The sequence below is a fragment of the Bactrocera latifrons genome, unplaced genomic scaffold (genome assembly GCF_001853355.1).
Source record: "Bactrocera latifrons isolate USDA-ARS-PBARC rearing strain unplaced genomic scaffold, ASM185335v1 scaffold_48, whole genome shotgun sequence".
In the NCBI taxonomy this organism is placed as follows: domain Eukaryota; kingdom Metazoa; phylum Arthropoda; class Insecta; order Diptera; family Tephritidae; genus Bactrocera; species Bactrocera latifrons.
The window spans coordinates 735665-759698 of record NW_017537134.1 but is presented as its reverse complement, the minus strand read 5'-3'; the positions used below and the strand labels follow the sequence as shown (position 1 = coordinate 759698).

Here is a 24034-nt window from a genome sequence, read left to right as displayed (position 1 = left end):
AAAAAATTGAGCAATTTTCACCATGATTTGCATTTTTTTGTAAAAACCAGTTCGTCCAATACAAGTTTATAACCATGTTCCTGTAAGAAGTTGTGCTGTCAACGCGGAAGCAAATTTCTCCCAAAGGACAGCCAGAGTTGACGGTATATTAGCGCAGTTTTGCATATTTTCCTTTGAAAATTTCGCGAAATTTTTACAAAATATATATTTTTGGAATAATGAGAACTTATAATAAAATATTTAGTTTTTACAGCAAAAGAAAAATTATTGAAATTCGGTTCGGGGAACCCTGCAAATTGGTTGGTGCCATCATGCATCCTACAATATGGGCAATTTTGACAGTTTAGGATTGCCTGGTGGGATTGTTTTAATAAAAGTTCATCCTAATCAAAAATTGACGTTTTCAAATCACTTGAAGCTATTGACGATAGGCCTTTCAATTCTACTGCCAGAACTCACGCAGTCTGCTGAAAATTTTCCATTATTCAAAATGAATATGCATCCTTTAATTATGAAATTAAAGATTAGTACTTCTATACCTTTTTTGTATATTTATTCCTCAGATTTAGTTGGTTTATTCCAAAATAGATATTCAACACAATAAAAATATATATTTCTTTTAACATAAATTATTTACCATAAATTAAGACATAACGATTTTATTTTCATTGTAATGCAATGTTAATGGTTAACTCAAAATATACCATCAACCCTTTTAATAAATAAATATTAATCAATTTAGTGTCACCTTAATGTGCAAATGCTAATATGATTCGCACAAAATATTCAGATATAATATATGAAGATATGTTATATATTGCATATATAAATATATTTTCTTTTTCTTTATGTACGACAGAGAAGATAAGTGGACTATAACTAAAGCACATTGCCTGGTGATTGGCTCTGGCAAAGCTCGCTAAAATATTAGAAAATACAAGTATATGGCATTCAATACCTACATATCTACTTTTGCAAGCTTACATATACAAAATTATACAAAGTGTAATGCGTATATAGAGTATTTTAATAAGTAAAGCTTTGAAACAAACATACATTCCAATGCAAATCTTGATAAAAAAAATCTCTATCAAATGCCTGCTTGGGCAAGCAAAAAATATTGCATATACATACAACATATATTTGAAAATATTTTGCTTAAAAAGTATGCTTCCTTCCGCTTTTATTTAAGAATCTGCTACAAAATTTCTGCTGGAGTGGCGATAATTTTGGTCTGGTTTCGCTAAATAGGCTAATATTCGTCGAATAAATGTTGACAACTGCAGGTGGCCTTACACATATACATATCAATCCGGTTGTCCTAAATGTAATACCTTTAAGTGAGTTATATGCATATATATTATATAGTCTTTAAATAATGGTTTATATAAAGAGGTATATATAAAGAGAATTCCAAAGGAAACAGGAGTTTTTAATCTAGCGCCCCTTGGTGGCGCCATCTATATGTTGACTGGTGCATTAAATGTTGCTATCGATTGTCCAGTGAGAATTTCGTGATATTTCATAGATCGGTAGTGATTATTACTATTGCGTCTTACGTGTATGTATGTATGTTTGTGTTATCGGTGCGAAAAAGAGCTTCAAACAAAGAGCCAAAATTATTTTCTTTTAAAATTGGTAAAACCGAAACGTTTCAATTGATGAAACACGTTTACGGCGATGATTGCCTATCCCGTAGTAGAGTGCATGAGTGGTTTCAACCATTTCAACGTGGTCGTGAGGACAGAAATGACGATGTGGACCAATCAAAATGCGTGATCACCGGAAATTCCATCGAAACTGTGCGTGAATTCATCAAAAATCAGACGAAATCATCATTGAAATTCATGAAAGTGGAATTGACCATCTCCAAAACGTCGATTTATCGCATCTTGACCGAACATTTGGGCTTACAAAAGATATGTGCACGGTCTGTTCCGCACAAATTGGCTGACGACCAAAAATTGCTCAGAATCCAAAATTCGAAGGTCGATTATTTGACCAAAAATCACATTTTAAACATTAAAACCTCCCCGTTCTTCCTGTTCGAAAAAGTGCATTTGCCCATGACGTAGAGGCCATTCCATACCAGGCTACGAGCTAAAACACTGGTTCGACATTCTTTTGGACCGTGCAAAAACCTGTATTGAAGCAGAAGGAGACTTTTTGAATATAATAATAAAGTGATTCTGACAAAAAAACCATTTGTTCTGTATTTTTGTTAAAGTCCTATTTACTTTGGAACACACCTTGTAGTTCTTTCGCATTCATTTAAATGCTTTAGGATATATGTATAAGTGTGCAAAAAAAAACTCATATTCCGTTATAAGAAAAAAAACTTGTTTTATTTATTCTCTCATTTAATTGGTTTCCGTTGAAGAAATGAGCATAAGCGAAATGTTCACTGGCGAAAAATCTCAGACACGCACAAACCTCGGCAGTCACTCAAGTGAGCAAACAGCGCCGAAGTGCTAAATCCTAATTACGCTGCAGCAGCGAAGATTAACAAGATATGTTAAGAAAAAGTTAAAACCCAAGGCGAAGTAGAAAACTTAACTTTAATGATTTGTTTGTAGATTTTGTTAAATGCCGCCTTTCGTTGCTCATTGTTTTTCATGTAGGCCATTTAAAGTGTACCCATACCGTCTTGTTTTTGTTGTTATATTTTACACATTTTCAAAGAAAATATTATTGCTGACGATTTCGTCTAGCTGATTTTTTCTCTTAAGTATTTCTGCAGCTGTTGTGTACATGAAGATTAGAGGCTTGCTTTAAGAACCTGAAATCGTGTCTTCTTATAATTCATTCACTCGTGTTCAGTATGAAGACAGCTATCTTTCAGCATGTGTTCTTCAGTCTAAAACCACAACCATAGAGTGCTTTTAAGAAGTGCACAATTTCCTAGAGACATGGCTGACAAACCAATAACCAAAGTAAACACGTATGTTTGATACTTATATTTCATATGCTTTGCCAAATTAATATGTCAATACGAACATTTATTTCCGAAACGTGAAATCTCATTTGGGTGTGGCTTGCATGCTGAAGTGGAAACGGTTTAGTGGATTCTTTCGCTGTCATATTTATTTCTCCAGTTTACGAACTTTTCAATAAAAAATTTACTTAACAGCATGTTGTTCGAAACCATATAAGTTGCATTGCAAAATATTATCTTAACATTTCCGTTCTAATACATTATTAAAAACTATGAATAAGAACAAGGTAGGTATAATATATGTATATACACATATATAACAAATGTATATGTGCGCATTTGCTTATCATCTCGCATTTACTGAGACGAAAACTTATAAAAATGCTCAAACTTACTTCGCTGCAGTTAAAAGGTAGCGCCGTAATAAAATATGGGTCAAATAACAACGGAAGTCAATGCACCGATATGGGCCACGCATACCAATGCACCACTTCGTGCATGCATGTATTTGTATTTACCCAGCACGGGTTAGTGTGAGGTCACATGCGCCACTGGCTGGCATTTTGCAACATGTGCAGGAGGAGCGCGGCGAATGCGGCCACAGTGGCGCACAGCCGTAAGTCAAAGATTCAGCGTAAAAATTATGACAGTTCAACAAATGCACAGCAGGAAAATAGTTTTCTGCTTACTCGCCCGTATTTGGCATACGCTAAGTTGAAATGGCGGCCAAAAAATCACGAAGCAGAGGCATGCATTACGGAATATATAACGGGGCGTATAAATTAATGAATTTCTACAAATACATAGTATAAATATAAATGTATGTTTATATATTTACATATTTTCTGTAATGTTTATATATTCGCATCCGTATATAGTTACATGCTCGTATGTGTGTTTGGTACAAATATAGTTTTATGGCTGCCTTACTTGGCAAACAAATGCGTCTGTTGGCAACGAGAAAACTTTAAGTAGTTTATAGCTTCTCTAAAAAATTAATGAAAAAGTTGTATCTAATGAAAAAAGGACAAGCAATTCAAAAGTTTCTCTACATCTTGCGCCCTTCTATGGAAACTTTTTGAGCTTCTGCGCTCTGCTTGCCCTTAGATTTTTAACAAAAAACACAAACAACTGTAATGAGTGGTGAGAGTGCGCGCTTAAGTCATCATTGTCAATTTAAATTAATATTTACGTATAAATTATATTTACATATATATAAATTAAGCATCGAGTGAATAAAATAAAAAAACAAAAAAAAAAAAGTTATTTTAATGACATTAAGATACTTTTGGCTCATGTTTTCGATCATATGAGTAAGAATTAGCTCTAAAAAAATGTATGTAGCCAAGAAAGTTATTTTAATGATTGTATAGTTGTAAGGTATATACTTGATAAAGTAATTTATTAATATTTATTTAAAATTCATCAGCAGGCTGTGCATATGAAGTTTGTTAAAAATTAAGCTTTCTAAAGATATTATTATAATTTACCTTACTTACTTACTTATTTACTTTATTGATTAGTTTGAGAAGTTTTAATTAATATAGCATACATGCTGAAGTGTTTCAATAGACCTTAGAAATTTTGAAAATTGTACGTTTCTGCTATTTGGTCAACTTTTTCTGGCAACTTTCTTATATCGGCATGCTATTTCAGCCAAGGGCTGGCATTCTGAGGAAATACATATCTATGATTCCGGCGACAAATGCTGCTATTGACCATTACAAATACATACTCCGATTGTGCTTCCAAAAGCAAGTCAACCGGCTCCAGCATGCTTAACTATGCATTAATAAGTTAAAGATGTTCGTGTTAGCATTTGGCTAGCAGTACAAAAATGTTTTCTGACAATAAATAAATTTTGACAATAAACAGCCTGAATTAAGCAAGGGAGGCAGTGTCTAAAATGTTGAGCACATATCTTCCAGCCATTGAAGTGGACAGCACTTTAGCAAAAAAAAAAAAAAAAAAAAAAAAAAAAAAAAAAAAAAAAAAAAAAAAAAAAAAAAAAAAAAAAAAAAAAAAAAAAAAAAAAGAATGTAAAGCATACCTCGCTGTTTGCCCCGCTCTATATGTGCGCCTACAATTTGTTTGCACAATTTTTTATTGCGAATTCAACTCATTTGCTTGCTCAGTTGTTAGTTCACTATCAACACCATCGAGAATAACCCCTTAACTGCTTCGCCGCCCTCTCTATCTCATTCAGTTCCACGTAATGGTCATTTCATTGTTACGTTCATGCAACGTTTCCCCATTTGAAATTGTTATTAAAAGCAGGCGCGGCGCGGCATCAGCGCTCCCATGTCTGCGAAAAACAAACAAGCTCGTCACACAGGCATACAAACCCCTTAGTGAGTCTGCGTGCATGTGTGTACACACGGTTACAGTAAGCAGTGTTTATCAACATGGCGCCATCTATATTGCTGTCGACGAGCGCGAAAACTAAAAAAGAAGAAATCTGAAAAACAAAAATTGTCCTCGTGCTGAAAAAATTGCTGGGAAAAATATTGTTAGGAAAAAGTGGTTGCTAACACATGTTTTTGGTCAGTTAGCTGCCTTCTTTACTCGCCCTCATTCATTTTGTGTTTGCAACTCGCTGCGCATAAAATTTGTATTTACATTGTACAGATTTTCGATTGCCTTTTTGTGTGCCCCATTTGTGATTCCAAATCGAACCAAGCAAATTTCAACTAACAGTATACTGTTTACCATCTCACAGATTTCTGTTGTATTTCTGTGGAAAACTATTGAAGTGACACAATACTTTTGGACCATTTGGACGCTGCAAACGAGTCTCGTCAAGTAGCAGCAAATGATTGAGAGTATGAGCGAATGTTGAAAAATTTGATTTACGTATTTTGAATCTAAAGGGTTCTGATTGTACACTCGCATTCTATTTTCAGTAATTTGAGAAAATAATTAAAAATATTTACGAAAATGAACTAACACTTGCAGAACGCATTGCAAGAAAAATTGCACTCATACGTCAAGGCAGCCGAAAATTTTCGTGGTTTCTATAATTTGAAACGCTTACTCATTATATTTGAAATGAAACTCAAGCACGAAATTTCGCGTTTGAACCCCAGTAACAACATGGGGCGAATGAAATTAATTAAAATAAAATAAAATACTGCAGGTTGGCAAGACAGGTACATATGAATGAGTACGTAGCAGTGTGAAAAGTTCATAAGATTTCTTTGGGCCAAAGCAGCTTATTATTTTTCCAGTTTCGTTAGGTAAAGCAATTTGGTCGTGGGAAATGTGAGCGCTGAAGCAAATAAAACAGAATTCAAAAAAACAAAAAAAAAAAAAAACAAAAAGTAATGCGCACAATCATATTTACATAAGTAATATGCCGATTAGTGCACACACTTGTAACGCGCTGCGTCATGCATTTGCACATTTCTAGCAGCAGGATTTTCACTGAAGAAATTTCCATGAACGCACGTGCATAAATTTATGTACATATGTGTGTGCACACCCTCGAAGGTGAAAATCAGTGCAAATTAATTTTACCAGCACAGTGGCGGCAACAAAATAATATATATGTAAGGTGAAAATTCGTAAAAATTATGCCACAGCTTCGATTGCTTGCGCAAATTTTTTATGTATGTCGCCTGCAGCTTTTTACACGCCGCCGCATGCATACATTTACTTACAAACTAACTGAATTTTTGTCGATTATTCGTTCGCAGAATTGTGGGAAATTGCAATTAATTCTGATGAGATTTATTATTGAGTTTGAATTTTCATTGAAATTCAGCATTCATTTACATTTTTTGCTATTCGCTGTCGCCTTTTCACTGTGGCTTAAACTTTAATGGAGTTCGAAATTATTTTCTTGAATATCGTTTTGCTGGAAAATCAAGTAGAAATATACAATTGAGGTGTCGGCAGCTAAATTCATGAGTTTATGTATAACTGATGTGGATGCAATAAAAAAATACGGCTACAATATCTATCCGGCCGGCTGAAAATTTCAAATCCTCTTTAGGAGGAACAAAAGCAATCAAAATATTTAAGAAGTGATTATGCTGACTGTTGAAAAGAGTGATCTCGTTAGCACTCATTCTACGGATATCAAATTGATCTGTGGAAGATATCGTATGTTAATATTATATTTGAACATAGAGAAGCCTCGTGGAAAGTGATTGCCGCGCAAGCTCGCAATCGGCCATGAATCGGATTGAGATTCGAATTCTTTCGCATTTTTTTCTCCTCGCAGAGACATCTTCTGTAATCAGATTTTATGACGAGTAATTTGAAACAAATATCATACGAAAAAAATTCTATTGAAAAATTTGAAACTCGCTATAATCGATTTATCGTACTCAATCTATTTTATATTGAACAATAATTTCCAATTTCTTTTAAAAAAATTTCCCTTTAAACGAAGTCTTCATTTGCATTTGAATAGCGCGAAAAATATTTATGTTTATATGACAAGTTTACATCGACTGCTGAATTGTTTATTTTAACAATATACTTTATATCCTTCCTAATTTACTTGGAAAGCTAAATGAATTTCAGCAAAATATGTTATGCTTAAATATTATTTTTCTGTATATTTCAAGCTTAAAAATAGATTTTGTAGGGAAGTAGTTAATCCCTAAGGTGATTCTACTTGACTTTGATCAATAAAGCTAGCCACAAGAGCCAATGCTGTCTACTTGTGTCCAAGTTATATTAATCATAGCTTCCAAAAATATAAAACGCAGCTTAGAATTTAGATGCGTAATCTTTATTAGTCGCAGTTCGAATGAATCTGAATTCAAATTAACAGGGTACTTAAATATCAAAGTTGAGCTACGTGAAATATGAGGATTACAGTTAACGAACTCAAACATTGAGTAACACTGTGGTGAATTTAAAATGATCAAAAATGTAAACTTAACATAATGTAGCTTCTAACATTGTCGAGCTTTTAATAATTAACATAACTAACGAATAACATTGTAAAGTATTAATAGTTATAGCATCCGTGCATCCGGTTACAGTCGTTACAATTTCAACAAAATGTTTTCTTTTAAAATTAAGAGATAATACCGTATGACATTTTGAGCATATTCAAGGTCTTATATTTGGTATTGAACAAATGAAATAATAGAAATATTTGCATTTTTTGCCGAGCTATCACCAAGCCCCTATAGCTGCACTTACGTTTTTTCTATATTTTTTTCAAAGATAATATTTTGCTAAACCAGCAAATTGGAATCTTCCAAATCAACAATACCTACAAATAATATAATAGGTATAAACCAATATGAACTTGTATATGAACAATGCCTGAGTTGGGCGAGTGAAGTGAGCAATGCAGTTTGACCTTGATCAGGTTAGGTACAATGTCATTGAGGCAATAGGATTCGATAGTTTTTGTGCCAATTAATTAGCGTTACGATACGCTTGTAGCATTCACTGTTGCTTAATTGAGTTGTAGAGCAGATAACTCTAGTGTGTTTGGAAAGTTCCATCTCTCCTTAAATCACCTCCCTGCATCCCTCGTACACACATCAACATAGGTTTATTTAAATCCACGCACGTAATTATGTGTCCATACAAGTTTTTGTTTATTTTCGGGAAGTGTATGGAAACTTTCGCTGCAATCACCAATGTGCTGTTGGTTTGTACTCGTTGTTCTCCAACTGTTTATACAGCAACAAATAGGAAGTTTTACCTCATTTAGTATGGGGCGTGCGTGACTATTTTAAGAATCATTAAACAAATAGATTTTCGCGGAGCTTGTTATTAGTTATCGCATTTTCGTGAAAGCCACATATTACAAATAAGCAAGGAAGTTGGTTAAATCTAGGAAAGCATGTGATCATGAATAAAATTTTGTTAATTATCAAGCAGTTGCCACTTTACTGGCAGCCGTATACTTATATTGGAATACTACTTTTACTACACAAACATTTAAATATTATAAACTGTGACGGTATCTAAGTAAAATGCTCGTGTGCCAAATTGGTTACACTTTGCATTTTTCATTGCGACTGAAATTTGAAACTATCTCCTAACTGGATTAATGGTGATGGATTATAAATTTTTATTCGGAGGTATTTTCTAGTCACAAACTCTGACTACTTTTAAGTAATTTTGGCAGAATTTGGATATCAAGATGACCAATTTTGAAATCACATCTATTTCTGACATTGCGTCATCTTGCTGAAGGACGCTTTCAATATGATTATTGGTACCACATCAAGACTTCCAACGACGGTTCCATGAAAGAGGCTAAAGCAGTCACTTTTTGTTCAATACTTGCCTTCTCATGTCATAAACGTTTAATGTCAGCAGCACACTCACTAAGTAGACGAAAATCATTTACACCATCCAACAATTTTTTTTTATGAAATTTAATATCACACACTTAAACAACTTTGACATTTGTGTGTACTTATGTTTGTGCCATTGTTTGTGTTTAAGTGAGAATTTCTAACGAAGTTAATATTAATTAAATTTTGTGACATGTGATTAATATGAAATAAGTGCAAGTCAATTTATTTCCACACTTTATGTTTCTGAATTCCATCAATCAATCACTGCGCTTCATAAGTCAAATTATTTAAGGGCATATCATCATTTAAACCAATTATCCATTTTCAAATGCCTTTGGCTTTTTGTGTTGCTTTAAAATCCGATAATTTACCACGGAAAAGAGAAATTTTTATTTTTATAATGCAATTCAATTGTGCTCGAAAATGAGATGGCAATGAAAGTAAATACAATTACACGTATGTATATTGACGTTAGTCATCAATCGTTTAACGAAATCCTCAATAACAGTTCTTTTACGTACACACATTGCGGCACAGTATGTCATTTCCTGATTACTGTGAAATAAGCTCTTAAGACATTAAAAATTCGAATACGCTCTAATATGAGTTTTTTTTTTTTTGTTTTTTAATGCCAACCAATTAGGGGATACTTCTTTGCGTTTCAATACGTCTTTACTACTCGAACTGGTAGCAAACTTAATGAAGTTATTTCTTGAAGCTTCGACGTTTTCTCAAATGGTTTTGGTTTAATACAAAATATATTTTGCTTAAAGACCTTTATTTTTGGTTTTGTTTGCTACTTAATTTATTAATTTTATTTATTTATTTATTAGATGAAAAATAATAATACAATTATTATCTTACGGAGTAAGAAGCACTAGCTGCCAGGGCTTACGGCTTACGGCTTACTGCTCTAATAAAACTATATTGTCTTAAAATATTAATATATTAGCCAGTAAAAGGTAAATATGAGATCAATTTTACTGTCAGTACAATTATTAAAATAATTGACGTTAGTAATGAAGCTATTTGGATCTAATATAACTTACAATTAGAGAATTAAATTAACTTTCTAAGGCCAGTTTTGTACAAAAATTCGGCTACCTTGTGGATGTTTTCTTCAGAAAAAGCCTTGCGCGTATTTGAAATGGGTTGATCATCAAATAGTGCGTTTCTAGTTGCACTAAACACTAGTGCATTCATCGAGAAGATGTTTAACTGTAAGCGATGGATAATTATTAAAAAAATCACTAACTTATAGCAACTTTCCATTTTTTGAAATTTTTATTTGAAGCATTTAATTGCAGTACAATAATAAAAAGCATTTATCGGCATTATTTACTCGTATAAGATTTTTCGAACTTCATTTTTTACGTTTGAGTTGTCCCACTGTCCTTCACTTATTATCGCAAAACCTCTATTTTCGCTTGCTATTTATATTCGATGTGAATGTTCTGTTGTTCCTAAAGCTGCTGCTGCTGCCAGTGCAAGTCATTGAATTCTGATTTATGTAAGAGGTTTTGAGTGTTTTGCTGCAGGTCCTTGTGTCTAAATAGTAAACAAATTAAGCGCTCATTGTAAATCAGAAAATCGGCAATAAACTGATACAAAAAGCCGTATATGTATGTATGTATGCATATACATATGCTTGTACATATGTGACTTTTTTATTTGGGTGGGTATTACCGATTCGAATAGGCATTACTTGTATTAGATAAGTATTTTTGATATATTTGAATATAAGTGATTAGTATGAAAACTTAAAACTGTCAAAAGTTTAGATTAATTTTAGCTTGACTGATTTTGTAATGTTTGCAAATATATTTGTTGTTAAAATGTACCATCTTTATTGTATTTGTTGTAATAATTTAATGTGTTTTTTACCGCAATTATATTTATGGACCTTTCAGCAAAGCTTTCAATTATAGCATGCTCCTCAACTAGTATTTTTTGCCATTAAATTTAGTATGATTTTCTTTATAATGTATTTTTCTTGTTTCCAGTTTTATTCTAATACAATTGATTAGCACCTCCTGAGTTGGCATTTATGTGCATATAAAGCATAAGAAAATAATCGAAATAAGGGTTAATTTAACTTCTCACGTTCAGAAAATTTAATTTCCACACATGCCATGCAGAGTTGTGTATGTTGTGACCACATATAAATCATAAACTAAGGACTAGGTTATAGGTGGCAGCGCTAAACATATACGTTAAGCCACAGACAGCGCGCTCGAAACCGTATGCATGCAAATACTAATAAACGGCGACCTCTAGCAGGCAAACAGGCGCATCAAGTAAATACTAATATATTCGCTTGAACGTATTTGCACTTGGCACGGAGTATGCCTCACTGCATAATTAATATGAGCACACATACATACATGTACTCCGTACAAAGTATGCACGAATAATTGCTGCATTGAATATTCAAAGAGGATGTGATCAAAAATATTTTTTAAATTTTGCAAAACTGTTTAATAGTTTATTTATTAGACTGCCCTTTACGCTAATTTCTACTAGGCCCTATTTTTTGAGCTAAACTTGCGAAAATATTTTGCTAAACTCTTCCATAAAACCGTCTGACGATTAACTCAAATGAGCAGACTAGCAAATAACATCTTATTATTGCGCATACATATTACAACATAAGTCCGCCAATGGGCGGGTAATCATTGCATAGGGACTAAGCTGCTTTAGAAATGTCTTGTGGAAGTATTTTTGTTAGTAAAATCAATGAAAAGTACTAGGTGCTACCTCTAACTGAACTCAAATTCAAATTTTGTGAAAGGAAGACATAATATGAATTTCGATTGAAACCATTTTCGTGAGATAGGAAATTTTATCTATTTATCTTCTCTCATGTCATTAATACTTCAATTTGCGAATTGTTCTATGGCTTTGATGTTTGTGACCTTTATTCGTAGTATATTAGACAGAAATGTTACTTCCTGGAATTCCCAGCACTAGTGATGCGTGTGAAGTGGGTGAGGTTATTTTTCCGTTTGACTTTGTTTATAGCTCCTGTAGTTTTTAGTGTGTGTATGTGCATCAAACCATCTACATACTCCCATGTTTGCCCTCTAAGTTGTGTATATTTCCATAACCTAAAAACACTTTTGTTTTAGTTCGTTTAAGATTTCTGTAACCCATACAAAACTAGAAATTAGAATTAATATTAAATCGCAAATCCACTGCCCATCAGCATACAAAACAGAAATGAACGCTGTGCTTTCATTTGTAAGTAATAAAGCGAAAACCCTGACCTACAAAATATGAATGAACATAGACCAAATATTTATGTGCACAAGTACACATGACGTTGCCGTTTCATGCACATAATGACATGTTGATAGAAGCCAACATAGAGATACGTTACAACTACGCAAATTACTATCCGTACACACAGAAATAGCATACGAGTACAGCGCTTTTGTATGTATGTAAATAGCAAATAAACATACATATGCGTAGAGTGGAAACAGGCTAAGCAAAAGTTTTTATGCCACAAGCCGCCCCAAAAAGCAACTGTGCAAACATCGCAAAACCACAAAAGATGTAAAACTGTCTGTTTAAATTAAAGTGAGTTGCGGTTGGTTAGCGGCATTTTGAGGCCCTTTGCAATACGCTACGAATATGAGTGTTTGTGTGTGTGTGTGCATTACATTTGTATGTGTATGTGTGTGTGTATTGGTTTAGTCCTTGACTTTTGTCAAACTTGCTCACCAACCCCACCACAGCTTGCGCTCTACATGCGCTCTTGTTTCGTTTTATATGGCCAACTGGCCGCACACACATACACAGCCGCAAACATGCACACAAATATTGGCTTAGCAACTGGCTCAAACACTGTGCATCTTCAAGTTGTAAATTTTCTTTCACACTGGTTTCTCTGCTCTTGCATTTATATTTTCCATTTTCATATATGTATGTATGCGCGCATGTGAGTGTGTTTGTGTGTACATCAAGCTTTGCTGTGTGCCACTTTTGCAGCACGCATGTTGCGCAATCATCGTGTATCGTCGCAATGCGTTGCTGTTGGGGCAGTTGCTGCCACTGTTGCCCTTTACTCAAACATTGCATGCCATCCAATTCTAATGCAGCATCACACGTTACGAGTTGCTCGCACACAGCCGCTTGTTTGCATTTTCCACTTTGTTTTCCATTCAACGCTTTATGATTGCCGTATGTGCTGGTTGCTTGCACTTTTCTGCTCAGCAGTTGACAGTTGGAATTTGAAATTCAAATGCATAAACGCTTATTGCTCCTTCATGCCATCGAAAACCTGTTATTCGACTCGAATGCTATTGAAAGGCGTTTCAAATTCTGAGAAAAGTTTTCTGTGCAAAAATGTTTGCAGATTTTATCCTACAAGATTGGTTACTTTCGTATTGTATAAAGTGTGAATTTAATTATGACTAGCTTTGAGTTTGATGATTTGTTGTATATTCATTGCTTGACCAAGCCTATTAGGGATTTGAATGAAAATTTGTGCTGAGACTGTCTTGTTTATAATAAAAATGACATAAAATATGTGCACTGGAAGCTTTAGTAAATAAGTTGTAAAGCTTTTTCGAATTTATGTTATTCACTATATTTCATTGCATTTTATGATGCCATTCAGACATTCGACCTTTTTCAAATAAATTTATAATACCTTATCTGATATTCATACTGTCTTAATAGTAACCATAGTCATGAAAATTTCCATAGGCATTTATAAAAGTACATATATTTACCCTGACTCGCTTTGGAAGAGAAAACTCCAAATTGTCCCTGTTAAATGTGTTATCTGTAATTGAAAGAATTTATAGAAATATATTAATAGAGAATATACATATGAACAACAAATAATACAACAACAATTTCTATCTTATTCAATCTATTTGTTATTATTTTATTATATAAATATTTAAATAATGCAAATACAGTTTAAAAATTTTCCGCTAGAATAAAGCTTACAACAAAGCAATGTCGGTTGCTCAATTAACTCGAGTTTTCCATTTTTTGCTTGTGAACATCTGGCAGATATTTAAGAAAGTAACGCTTCGCCTTGCCACTTCTTATACGGAGACGTATAATTTCCGCCGACCATAAAGCAAATCAATGAAGAATCAATGCAGTATCAGACGGTGCTTTATCGTGGTGCAAAACCCAAGAGTTGTCGGCCCATAGTTACGGTCTCTTCTTACGAATCGAATAAGCTTCGAGCAAAAGAAACACAACACTCAAATAGTTTTCTTTGCTGACATTATGGCCGGTCGTAGTGCACCACACCTCGATAATCGAAGAAAACTGTCAACATAGCCTTGATTTTTGATATGCCTTGGCGTAGTTCTTTCGACTTCGGCTCAGCTTTACCACGATATTCGTTCGATTAATTGTCTGTTGTATGGATTCAACATAGCCAGTAATAATATAGTCATATACCAATACTCCCACTACCAACAACATACACTTTCTTCTTTCTTTACCTGTCTTACTTATCCTCTCATATCTCTTTTTCTCATTTCATAATTTCCATACTTGCTAATTGATCTTTCTTAAACTTAATTCTCTCTCTCCTTAAATAATAATAACGACAACAATAAACACTTGCACTCATTAGTTTTAAGCTTACATACATTATGTTAACTTCCTAGCTGTAAGGATTGGAAATTGTAATTAATTAATAAAGTTACATTCGAAAAGAACGGACTTGTTATTATATGTTTCATGACACAGACGTTAACGTGACGCTGTTTTTTTTTTTTTAGAAAATACTGAGTGATTTTGGAACCAATCATGCTTTCACTTTTCTTAGACCCAAATGACCTTTCAAATTGGTTTTCACTAATCCTTCCGATGTTCCAACGATGCCAGAAAGATTCAGACTGTTAAACGTCAATTCACATCAATTTTTATGTTGTATGCCTTGATCATCAATTGCAGTTGTTATTGATTCCCGTACGTAGTTCGCCGTCATCGCCTTTTCTAATATTCTGCATGTTTCGACACCAGAAATCTGATTCTGCACACAAAATTGAATGGAACTTTTTTGCAGAATAATTTTACTCGTCGCAAAAACCGCCAAATGCACTTTATGTAGATCAAAAAGACAAACATTCACCAAACAATAGTGATTATTTTGTTGTGCATTTAGCAAAGATTTTTAATTAAAATTAAGTAGCAAATTAATTAGAAAATTAACTTGATTCAATGGTCCTCGGCCTAGCAACAAATGCCACTTAATTGCATTATTTGTGGTTTGTTTATCAATATATTGTAAGTAAACACGAAATCTTCAGTAATTGCAAAGTTATAAAAAAAAACCACTAAAACTAGACATTTGACAACCTCAATAGAAAATTACTCGCAATTGAGATTTGGTATTCACAATTTATTTATGTGCAAATATTTACTTATGCATTTTATATATATACCTGTATACCTTTGAGGCATATATGAATATATTTATATATCCGCAGAAGCCACAGAGAATGCATTTCGGTATGCACACATTTTCGCTGCTGGATTCGCTTAATTCTCATATCCTTCAAACTTTCGGTATAGTGCACATGTGTGCATACCCCTTTTCATATATGCGCGTATCTGCGTGTCTGTGTTGGTGCGATTTTGCGCTGCTTTTTGCGTGTCGGCAACCACACCGCAAGTATATGTTGCGGTTTCCCATACAAGTGTTTGCGCCTAATCAGATAGCAACTTTGCACATTATAATTGATTGCTATATTTGTATGTGTGTTACATACATATTCACATTTCCTTAGTTCCTTTAGATATACTATACTAGATATGCATATACATATGTTTTAACGGCCTTCATGCGGCTATGTAGGATGTAATGTTCTGTTTGCACCTATTTCTCCTAAGCTTTTCTGCAAATAAAGCAAATATGCAGAAATGTGATTGATTTGCGGTTGCGGTATCTTTTGTAGCTGGTCAGCATTTATATATACATATGTATATATATATATATGTATATTGTATACGTATGTATATAATATATGTCAGCGAATGCTAGCAGGAATCCACTTTGTATATTACACATAAATTTACTAAAATATTTTGTGGACAGAGCTTTTGCTTTGTGAAGGCATTGCAATTCGGCCTTTGCATTTTCATTATACTATTTACTAAGTAAAACAACGTTTGAGTAATATAATTTAATAAAGTGTATTTTAGAAACAATTATGCAATACAATTATTTACAATGACAAGGCCTTTCTGCAAGACATTTAAATACCACTTGATCAAATGTTAACTCAATTGAATATGAACAAATTCATTACTGGCTTCAAAATACCCTTTAAGTTCACTTAAGAACTCAAAAGCACTTTTCGAGCACATTTAAGATCCCGACTCCCGACTAGTGAGTTCTACTGTACACCACCACCAAAATTTATTTGAATTTTGTTATTTATATTACAAAATTTCAGTTGCAACTTTCATATTTTTCGTAAGTATTAAAATCTGTCTGTGAAAAATTTAATGGACCGAAGGAACATCTGTGATTCTTTGCTGAAACGAAATGAAATCGAATAACTGCTGAATCGAATGGGAATAGGAAACGAGCGGTGAACCAAATAGAGTAATAATGTGTGAAAAAAATCGTGGTCCAAGCGTGGTGAAGCTCAACAAATAGTCGCAAAGCCAGGATTGACGCCTCGAAAGGTTATGCCGAGTTTTAGGTTGGATTGGAAAGTAATCATCCATTATGAGCTGATTCAGCCTGCTTGAACGATTGATTCTATATTTTACTGTCAACAACTGATGAGATTAAAGCATGCAATTGAAAAAAATTGGCCAGAACTGATCAACGGAAAGAGCTTCGTCTCCCATCAGGACAACGCAAGATTGCACACATATTTGATGACTCGGCAAAAACGGAGAGAGCTTGGTTGGGAAGTTTCGATGCATCCACCATATAGCACTGACCATGCACCATCGGGCTACAATTTGTTTTTGTCAATGCATAACTTCCTTAACAGAATACAGTTGGCTTCAAAAGAAGCCTTTGAAAATTACTTGACACCAGAAACCAGAAAAGTTTTACACTGATGGAATAATGTCTTTAGCGCAGAAATGGCAAAAAGTGTTTAACCAAAACTTATTTTTGTTTTATATCTATAGCGAACTTTAGTGAACTAAATATATACCAATTTGGTTCATTAAAGTTCGTTATAAATATAAAAAAATATGTTGAAGTTTGAGTAGAAATACGAAAAAACCTTTTCGACTACCCAATATAATATTACCCTATCAATACTAATTTCTGTAACCTGGTCCCTTTATAGTACACAAAATTACTGTATTAGCATTCAATTTCAAGTTTGAGAACAACTAAAATCGGCTGAGTCCCACATTCCGAGAATAGAGGAGTAGAGCTTTCACTTCGCCAGCCGGCTGTTATAGCTTGGAAGGCAGTTCCCTCGATTATTCACAAACGCCTAACGAATATCCAGTAAACTGAACTCTCTGCAAAAGTCATATGGAAAATCAAAGAAATAAAATAATACTAATAACGGGTTTTCCTATTTAGACAATGGTTGCTTCTCGGCAAAGCAGTATTGACTCTGTTTCTAGTTTGTAATAAGCAAAATTTATCGTTAGATACATCTTTCAAATTTTATATAATTTCCGCTTTCAGATAAATAATTTATAAAACAAGCTAAGTTGTAGTTCGGAATTATTTCACTAATTGGTATGAAAGTTTATAATATAATAGCATAGCCGAACATCGCACAAAAGCGCTCTACACATAACCAACAAACAGCACAAACGCCCTTTCTTGATGTGAGTTGCCTATATGTAATTACCACAGCGACAACTTTTGGCCATAGTGGTTAAGCAATTAAGAAAGTTTTTAGTGGTTAAATTGTGTAGAGTCCATAAGTACAGCAAATACATTTTACATGCGATTTGATTGCAGCCTCTCGAGCATACATACTATATATGCCATGCTCTCTATATTTTGGCTGAAAAAGGGCTAAGGCACTTCAACTACCTTCGAGCGTGTGTGTATAGTAATTAAGACGACCACAAGAATTTCTCTTAGCTGTGGCGGTCACATAATTGCAAAGATTTGAGCAATAGGAAATTGTTTTGCAAAAAGCACAGCAAAGTATATTTGTTGTATAAATATATAAGATTCCTACAATCGATATAAACTATGGGATAAGTACACGAAGCGTTCTTCCGTTCAACCACCATCAAATGAATCCACTTTTTAACACCCAAGCACACCCACTTTGCCTTCATTGCGCTAGTCCTATGTCACACATACGACCTGGGTCCATAGTTGCAAACGTTTCTGCTTGATGGACGCAGTCGCTGTCGTTGTGTGTGTCGTTAAATTCTGGCATGAAGTCATAAAATAAAATTTAGTGGTCGTTAAATTCATTTGCAACAATCGTATAAGACATCAGCCGATACGAAAGTCTTCAAAACAGCTATATTTTGACGCCGACGAAAGCTAATATTTTATATGACATTGTTAAGGAGAAGCACACAAAATAAAAACTGAAAATTTAATACTTCATTTAGATTTAGAATGAGTGTAAATTTTATGAATAAGGAGAAACTATAAATGTTTATGAAATATTTCGTTTCTAAGCTATGTAGCGGACGTTAGAATATAGTACCGGCTACTCGTGCTGTTGATTGTGTATAACTAGAAGTGTTGATAACTGTAAACTATAAGGTGTTGTTTTTATATAAGAGGCGCTCAATTTTGAAAGCTCTTCTAGGAAGATTTTTACGGAGGCAATTTGAAGCTTTCAGTATTTTATTCTTTCCGTAATGCAGTTCATTTTTATATGTTTGTATTCAGACTGAATTACCGCAACAATCACTTTCGAATTACAACAGTGTTAAAAAAAAGAATATTTTTTATGCTAAATTTTCAGTCACGCGGTCAATGGATATATGGATGAATCTAAATGTGAGTTAATAAGAAGCTCTATCTATTATGTCTTTACTTTTTATACGGTTTACCGACAAAGATGTTTGTCCTGTTTTCTAGTTTACAATCTACTTTCTAGTTTCTAGACAGTTTACTTTAAAAGTAAATACCGGAAATAGACAAAAGAGATATAATGTACATAAATCAAGAGAAGAGACCAGCATAAGAAATGAATTGATGACGAAACCTTCAGGTTTTTTTAAACTGAACCATACATATTGGCTATTGAAGTGGTTGGGCGACACTGTGAGTGCTTAAATATGAGTACATTTCTTCACACTTATTTTTAGACGGGAGGATTTGTTCAAGAGCCGCTTTCATAAAATAAAATTATGTATTATATTTGTTCATTTTAAGAAACTGATTCGCCGAAGTACGGCAGAAAACAGCTAGGGGTCCGAAGAAACTAAAAATTTATGAATTGTATGGGCTTATGGCTCCTGCCCAGTAATATTCAAATTGAAAATCTGCAATTATTTGTCTATTTAAATAACTTACATTCAAATCATTAAAGGAAATTTATTTTCTATCTATGTATGTTTCTATAAACTTTAAACATGAATTGAACGTTGATCACAAATTTTTATAAAAGTAAAAGTTTCAAAGAATAAAAACCAACAGAAAAATTTGTTATTTTAATGAAAAACATATAATTATACTATCCAAAATGAGTTTATTTTAAAAACCATATTAACATTACATTCTATGAAACAATTTACTTTGTAAAATACTAAATACACATATCACAATCTTAGGTATTGTAAGTCAACTACTAGTTGTTCTAGTGTAAGCACACGCCTGTGCAATTAACGCTGTCACATGTGATTATTTGCGTTAATATAAATTACGGAATTGCTTTCAATGATGCTTAAGGATATGCAATTAGCAAATTTTAATTGGCATCAGCTTCCTTTTCACCCTCAAAAGTGAGTGTTTGGCTTAACTTTATAAATTAATATTTAACTTCCAGCAACAAGTGCTTCTGTGCTAATCGCAGTGGTGAACGTGTCTAGGAAATTACTCAGATTTTTCACTTATACATATATTTAGAAGCGTACATATGTGTGTGTGCAGTTTAGAAATTTGTAAGCAGCAGTATGAATTCTGCGTGTGCTCCAGCCCTATAAAGCCCTTTATACTTTTCGAATGCAATTGGCGTGTTGTGTCCCTGCCAGGGTTTGCACGTTGCCTCGCAGCCAACTCCATTTATACTATATGGTACTATATTAATGAGCTCCCATAATTAGCTGACAAGTACGAATCTCCGTACAAACTTTCTGCCACACGCACGCACACATACATACATGCATGGATGGTGTACAAAGTGAAGTTTGCGCGAGCACAGGATGTGTTGGTGCGATGCTAATGACTGGCAATTCCGCTTTAACACTGTACACTGACGCCACAACACGTGTGTACGTTGTGTTTGCAATTGAAATTGCTGCGTGCGCTTGCCAAGTGCGGCATGTTGGCATTAACTATGTATTAGGTATTGGCGTCAGTGTTTGCTATTTGCAACTTGGTTGACACAAACAAATATGCAAGCGCGCAAAAAGCTATGTATTTTAGTGATAATTCTTATTGTTATTATTGCGCTAGAAAATACACGTTCAAAGTTTACCCTCGGCATGTGGCTGTAAACAAGAAAGTACGAGTCTCATGTACATTCAGCCAAGTAATTGCTAGAACTGCAGTAGAAACTATGCTGCACATGTTTGCAACAGCTGGCAGACGTCGCTGCAAATGAGCTGCTGAAAAGTGGCAACTTCTAGTTGCTATTTCCGTTTGTAAGAAAACATTAAGCAATTTCCGGAAAAGAAAATATAGCCTTAACGCATTAACATCTAATTTCCACTAACGTAAGTGCTTTTTGTTTAAAATCGAAGAATGCTCTTCACTTTCGATTGATTCGGTCTTTATACGTCTTTATCTGGATGTACCTACTTATCTTACAGATTCCACTTCTGTGACCTAAAACAAACACAAAAGGCTAGAAAACCAGTTTGACAACTCATATGTGCCCTGTTAGGGAGAACGAAATTCTGAAGATAACCTTTCGAAACGAGTAATGAAGTTCTTACACGTGGTGTCCAGAGCTCTTTATATTTACTCTGTGTCAAACTAGAGATTGCTTCGTAGTCACATTAGTGTAATCGGTTCAAGAGTGCGTCTACTGCGAAAAACAGAGACTGGTGCACCAAACGAGTCTCTTTGGACAGCCTTAAATGGCAGCATGGCGACTTGATCTCAGAGAAAGAAGTATATCAAGTTCCTTAGCTTTTAGTATCCCGCAAGTTAAGTTTATGCAATTCCGTAAAAACAAGGCTTTCACTGCTAACTATCATTCATAATTTGCGAAATTTATTATTTAGCACTTTATATGCAGCCTATAAGCACTTTAAATAATAGGAGTCTTTGGAAAAAAAGTCTTCTCAAAGCAATTTGAAAATCTTCTTTTTCATTTGCATGCCAGTCATATTTTACCGAGTCTAACGAATCTCCTGCCAGCTGCATGGAGACATTTGATGATTGCCGAAATTTATTGCAATACATTTTGCCAGGCAGCACAGTCATACATCAAGAAAAGCAACAACAGTAAGGGCACCAGTTAGAAGGACACAAATGTCAAACCATTAACAACTGCCCGAAATGTAAATTATGCATGGCTGTCCACACGAAACCTACAGTTAGCACACACACTCTGACACGTGTGTGCACACACATGCATACACAAACATAGTATGTAAGGGTATAAAGATGTTATATAGGCATGCTATATGTATACAAATGCATTTGGGTGAAAAACACATGTGGATACATATTTGCAACAAGATGAGGCAGAAAGCTAATAAAAACTTACAAATCACCTAACTGTTGTTGTATTTGTGCACAAACGATGTCTTTCTATGTATGACGTGTGTGTGCGTTTACACATTTGCTGTCGTGCTGTTTGTTTACTTGTGTTGGAAATTAAGTGCTTAAAAATTCATTTTCAAATATTTCACAAAATGCAATCAAAATTGGCCAGACCGAATGGCTCGAGGAGTCTCTACCCTTTATTTAGGCAGCAGGCAGCTATCAAATTGTGGCGGCTTATCTGCGACCGGACACGCCCGCTTAGAAGTGCCAATAAAATAAGGAAAATGTAGTCGTGCATTTGGATTTTACGACATTCCTTACGAAGACGCGCCAAAATTGTAAACATACAAACAGATATGCATGAAAGAGCTCAACTCCCATGGGACACATTTGTGCATATGTAAAGCGTAAGCTTGAGCGCATCTACTTGGCTCGAAGACACCGAAAACCAGGACAGCAATAACGGGTTCTATGCCTACCACCAGCCCTTAGGTGTGGTGTATAGGCCGTTTGGGTGTACGTATATGAAGAGTTTTGAATTTTGGGGAATTGCGTTGAGCTGCCAACACAATTTCTCAAATTGGATCAACAAATAAACAAACAAATCTTTGCCTGCAACATCAAATGGCGAAAATGTGCATACATATTCCGGTAGTTAACTGTAAATTCGCAATATGTATATCAATTAAACACATACACATTTTTATATATGGTACTGCAGACTACAAAAAATTACGGAAGAAGACGCTTTTAAGAATTTTATATCAGTTCGTTGTAGCTTAAATATCTGATAGCTCGCATCGCGAAAACTTAGTCAGTGGCAGCTTAGCGATCAGCTCAGTTGCTTTCCGATCTTCTTTCCATCTCTATAGTTCAGTGGTATGTAGAAACATATAATTAATATTTATTACTTGAAAACCATTTTCTATCAGCTTTTGCCAATAAATTTCTCTGCAGGGTATTCGTTTGCTTGCAAACATACATATGTAAATAAATGCCTACGTATTCATGTGAACATTAGTGTCCACAGAGCCAACGAGGATTACGCCAAGGCGTTGTAAATGTGGCAGAATATCTCAGCAAAGCCCCAAACAACTTGATGTGTACCGACTGGATAAGCAGACAGGTCACACATCGTGAGGGTGTCGTAAAAAGGCAAATGCGTCGGTTGAACAAAAAATAAGAAGAAAGGAAAAACAAAAATACGTGTGTCATAAAACGGAGTTTAATGTGTTTCCTGAACAGGCCGGAAAGTTGAGGCGATGTGTTTGCACATCAAAGCGGTGACTACTTTATAAAAGGATGTAAGAGACCAAAACGCTTATTAGAGCATGAAATATGAGGCATGCAGGCTACATATGTGTGTTTGGTAGGTGAAAGCCAAAGCAACTTTGCTGCCGGGGAAGAGTTGGATAGGCAGCAAGCAGTTACATAACGGTAAACAGGAAAACGAGAAAGCTAGCGCCTTGCTGGCTAGAAGTAGAATTAACTGTTATGCATTGCTTTATCGCAGTCTTACTATACTTGTATATTATTACACTATAACAAAGACTTTAGATAAACTAAACTTTATTCTGTTCGTATGTACGGATACACGCAAGCTCAGCGTTTGAGAGATCGATCTGAAATTTTGAACGGGTCTTTTCTCTCCAAGAAGCTGAGCACTTGTCTGAACTATCGGGGGTTGGGCAAATGAATAGCTGCTAAAACATACTGAACAATCAAAATCAAGTTATCGTTATTAGTAAAGAATATTATATACATGAAGGGTATTACAGTTCGATCCTTATATAAGACAGAAATAATCCTTAAGATTAGAAGACGTCACAGTTGAACTGTTCTAACCAAGAACCATTGTCTCTTGCTGCCTCCAATCACCGCAGCTACTCCCTGTACGAATTTTGATCTCATTGAGTCATCTTTCAAGGGAAATTTTGACAGTGCCGGACTAAAATTGTTTATAACGGTATATCACTCATTTTTGGATTTTAATTTGGTGCC

The 24034-nt window shown here is 34.4% G+C and overlaps 1 protein-coding gene across 1 annotated transcript in view; it reads right to left on the bottom strand.

Annotated features, from left to right (window-relative positions):
- LOC108973429 (neuroligin-4, Y-linked) overlaps positions 1–24034 on the bottom strand; it is a 117185-nt gene that overhangs the window by 70655 nt on the left and 22496 nt on the right. The window contains exon 2 of the mRNA XM_018940688.1: positions 13953–14005. The gene's annotated coding sequence lies outside the window, so the exon portion shown is untranslated. The remainder of the gene's footprint in view (positions 1–13952; positions 14006–24034) is intronic.